This window comes from Myotis davidii, unplaced genomic scaffold, assembly GCF_000327345.1.
Source record: "Myotis davidii unplaced genomic scaffold, ASM32734v1 scaffold991, whole genome shotgun sequence".
Taxonomy (NCBI): Eukaryota; Metazoa; Chordata; class Mammalia; order Chiroptera; family Vespertilionidae; genus Myotis; species Myotis davidii.
The window spans coordinates 480,480-485,342 of NW_006283137.1; positions in this window are offsets into that span (position 1 = coordinate 480,480).

The following is a 4,863-nucleotide window of genomic DNA, read 5'->3' on the forward strand; positions in this document are numbered from 1 at the left end:
CCCACCTGTGCATGAACTCGTGCACTGGCCCTCTAGTGTGTATATATATAAAAGCCTAAGCAGACTGGCGACCGGCTGGTAGCTATAATGTGCACTGACCGCCAAGGGGCAGATGCTCAACACAGGAGCAGAACCCACAGGCATGGAAACAGGGAACAGACTGATGAATCTCAGAGGGAAGAGGGGACGGGGGAGGGTGGGAAGAGATGAACCAAAGATCTTATAGCATACTAGAGGCCCTCGGCCTGAGGCTCTCCGACATCCCCCGAGGGGTCCCAGATTGCAAGAGGGTGCAGGCCAGGCCGAGGGACCCCACCGGTGCACGAATCTGTGCACCGGGCCTCTAGTATCTTTACATGCCTCCTGAGCTTAAAGAAATGAAACATAGTCCTGTGTACTTGAAAGCCCTCCAGGTACTCCTCCTGGTTCCCACTCCCTCTCATCCCAGAGGCGACCACCATCTTGAATGTTTGGTGAATCGTTCTCATGCTTTATTTTATAATTTCAGCAAATAGCTATGTATCCCCAACCCATACACATGCCTAGAACCACTTTTACAGAAGGAAATACAGCTGTGTGCAGGGCTGAGGGAGCCCCTTGCCCGCAGAGGTTACCAGCTGTGTTAATTTTACCAACTGGATGGCCTGAAGAGTCCACTCACCGTCTCCTGCCTGAGAGGGTGGCCATCTCTCTTATAGCTTTTGGCTGTATATACATCGTCTTCTGCTCATGGGAACCTCCCAGGGCTGCTTTTAGAAGATAACCCATCCCTTCCCCATGGACATGTGTGCGATGACAGTGTTATCATAGATCAACTGGCATGCGGCTCTGATCGTTTTGTATTGGTATAAGATTTCACACCAGCTCCACTGTCCTCATTAATGCCTCTTTTTAAAACAAATATATATACTTTTCGCCTTAGCTGGTTTGGCTCAGTGAATAGAGCGTTAGCCTGCGGACTGAGGGGTCCTGGGTTCAATTCCAGTCAAGGGCACGAACCTGTGTTGCCGGCTCCATCCCCAGTGAGGGGCGTGCAGGAGGCGGCCGATGGATGATTCTCATCATTGATGTTTCTCTCTCTCTCCCTTCCTCTCTGAAATCAATAAAAATACATTTTAAAAAATATATTTTTAATTGGTGTTTTATGGCACTGGGAGGGGTGGGTGAGCTGTCATGGTTTACCAGGCCTGCGGGTCCTTTCAGGGCCCCGTGATCCCGTCCCATCACAGCGACGCTCCGGGCGCATCCTTGAACTTACTCTTTGCGCTCGATTGTAAGTGTGTCTGTAGGGTAGAGATCTGGAAGGAAGAGGACTATGTCAAAGGGTGTTGCATCTCGTGAGCCGACTCGTGGTCAGGCTGTGCCGTGAACCGGTGCCCCTCGCCGTCAACAATGACTCCGCGGTCACGGTCACTAGGTTTTCCTCCGATTCCCATTCCCCGGGTCATCTTTGCATCCTGGGAGACCTCGCTGAGGCCTCCTGCTGGGAATTCTCTGCTCTTGGTTGTGGCTCTGCATTAAAGACTAATCCTTCGCTTTGATTATTCATCCATGTATTGATTCAGGGACTCATCCATTTCACAGCCCAGGGCTCGGAACTGCGCCCTCCACTAGGGGGCCCTCCCATTGTATTTGTTATGGAAAACATTGCCTAACCCAGCGGCCTCCGCCCACCTCCATCTAACCCAGCGGTTCTCAACCTGTGGGTCCGACCCCTTTGGCGGTCGAACGACCCTTTCACAGGGGTCGCCAAAGACCATCCTGCAGATCAGATATTTACATGACGATTCATCACAGTAGCAACTTGACAGTGATGAAGTAGCAACGAAAATCATTTTATGGTTGGGGGTCACCACATGAGGAACTGTATTTAGAGGGCCAGAAGGTTGAGAACCACTGAACCCGGAGTCCTGAGAGGACTTCCCCCAGCAGGGACGTTGAGAGCTGGGGAAACGGAGGCAGGAGGTGCTGTCTGGCTGGGTTAGGGCCAGAAAGCCCGTGGGTGGTCCAGCGAGCCAGCGGTGGTAGCTTCTCCCAGGGACTGTCCGTCTTGGCCTCCGGCGTGCAGAGGGGACGTCCTGGGAAGGGTCCTTAGACGGCTCTTCTCCAGGTGTGGGGAGCAGAAAGGAAAGCAGGTCGGCCCGTTCGGTCTCCGTCGCTGCCAGTCCCGATCCCCACGTGCCCCGGACCTTCCTGACCACGGGCACTGCCATCCAGGAGCAACCGGCCTGGGCCAGCCGCCAGGGAGGCCGGGTCTGGCTGCCAAGTTTCCATCTCGGCTCCTTCTCCAAACCTCCGTGGAGACTGTCCCGCCCCCGCCCCTTGGCAGTGGGACCCCGCCATCTGACCCTGCCGTGGCTACCCTTTGGCATGGAATTCAGAAGTTTGCAATACCAGTCTCGTCGCTTGTGGGACCACGGGGCAGCCCGGCCCAAAATAGCTGGGAGAGGCAGACCGTGCGGGCCGTGGTGGGCCAGGCCCAGGGGCCATGGTGGGGGGAGCCTCGAGCCTGACAGACTGGAACAAAGGTCACCTCGTTCCCCAAGGACGAGAAAACAGCCATGCTGAAGAGCCGTGATGGCCCAGGGAGGCAGGAGGGATTGGCACATGGGGGGAACCCCGTGTACTCCCCTGGGCAGTTCTTCCCGGAATGTCTCGTCCGCCTCGGGGGGCAGCCTGGGGCTCCGGGGGCCCAGGAGCTGGCCCTGTCCTGGGAATATTCAGGCAGCCTTTGGAGATTAGCCCAGAAAGCCTGGTGTGGGAGGCGAGAGCTCCAGGAATCCCAGGTGGGCGTGGCCTGCCCATCTCGGGAGGCGGGGCCTCGCCTCTGGTTAGCCCCGCCTCTGACCCCTCCAGGGCTGAGAGATCTCCCCCAGGCACTGCTGCTGGCTTTCGGCTCTGATTGGAAAATGCTGGGTTTTTGGGGGCTTTTTGTGTGTGTTTGTTTGTTGTTGTTTTTTGTCCTGACTCCTGTCCTGGAGCCAGCCAGGACTCTGTCCAAGGGGAAGATATCTGCCGAATGGGGAACATTCGCCCTGGTTTCTGGGGGGACCTATGGCCGGCCATGGACGAGAACCAAGCCGTCTGCGAGACCGCCCCTGGCTGGCCGAATTTCCCATCTTCCTTACTCACACGCTGTTTTTAAAATATGTATGTCTCATTTTTATTGATTTCAGAGAGGAAGGGAGAGGGAGAGAGAGAGAGAAACATCAATGATGAGAGAGAATCATGGATCGGCTGCCTCCTGCACGCCCCACACTGGGGATCAAGCCCACAGCCCAGGCATGAGCCCTGACCGGGAATCCAACCGTGACCTCCTGGTTCAACCACTGAGCACACAGAGTTCTCGGGGAAGCTCGGTCCTGCGCCCGGCCGAGGGCTTGTTGAACGGAAAGTGCCTCCTGTTACGCACAGGACGAAGGCCAGCTTATCTGGGTTTTCCTGTGTGACAATCAGCCAGGGACATAAGTCGGGCCAAGCCTCCGGCACGTGCCAGAGATCGTGAGCAGCCTCGAGGCCGCTGACGCAGAAGCAGCGTCTCTGATGGGGACAGCGCGGTTCCTCAGTCTCGCCAGAGAGCCCCTGAGCTCCCCAGGCCCCCCAGGACCAGGCAGCTCCCTTGGCTCCCACGGTGGGGGTGGGGCGGCGGCGGCTGGGTCCCGGAGGAGCTTCCGCTGGGCTCTCACGGGCTCCCCCCAAGAATCCCCCTCTCCTCCACCTCCCTGCTCCCCTGCCTGGTGGATGTCAGCGCCCCCCCTCCCCCGCCTTGATGTCTTCCAGGCAGACACGTGGGGTGCAGAGGCAGGAGGGATGTCACAAGGCGGGGGGGTTGGTGGGGTTGGGGGGTGAGTCGCAGGCTCTTTGCTTTGTCCTGTGCATCCCAAACCAGTGTCCCAGGGCCTGTGTCCCCTGCCCAGGGGTAGCCAGGGAGAGCGGCCCGCTTGGCGTGAGGCAGAGGCAGAGGGTAGGCGCAGCCGCAGGGCAGGATGTGGGAGCAGGTCAGGGAAGAAGCAGAAAAAATAAAACTGTAACCGCAGCAGAGTTTAGCTTCTCTGGGCAGATCCCATCTCTTCTCGTGATGCGATCCGATTCCAGAACAAGCCAGCCTGGCTCAGACATGGGGGTGGGGTGGGAGGGAAGCACCCAGGCACCCTGAGGTAGCTATCGGGCTGTGAGGCAGAGCCAGGGGACTGGCTTAGAAAGAACTTGTGTAGTCTGGCTAGTGTGGCTCAGTGGTTGAGCATCGACCTATGAACCAGAAGGTCGCTGATTTGATACCTGGTCAGGGCACATGCCTGGGTTTCAGGCTCCATCCCCAGTGCGGGGTGTGCAGGATGGATGGACGGATGGATGAGTCTCTCTCATTATTGATGTTTCTTTCTCTCTCCCTCCCCCTTCCTCTCTGAAATCAATAAAAAAAATATTTTTAAAAAGAGAGAACTGTGTATAAGAGGGAGGAAAGGTGAGATTCTCCTCTGGCCCTGCTCACGCCGACCTGGATCTGACCAGAGCAACAGACCATCCCTGTCCAAAGAGGCACATGTGTCCAGACATGTGCACACAGGCACTTCTGCGCTCTGCTTTGGGGGTCACAGATTTCCCCACACGTCCGTGGTCCCTGTCCCCAGATGGAGGCCCTGATCCAAGGCGTGTCTCAGGGCTGCCACGGGGCGAGACTCAATCCCTCCCCGCTGGCTACCCGTGCCCCTGAGCTCCTGGATCCCACCCCCTGCCACCAGGCAACTTGGGGTCCCCAACCCGTCTTGTCCTGGGCTCCCAGCCGCCCCACAGCGGGGTGGACTTCCAGGCACTCCCAGTGGCCACCCTGTCCCGCCTGGGCCAGCTCCGGGCCAGCGGGGAGGA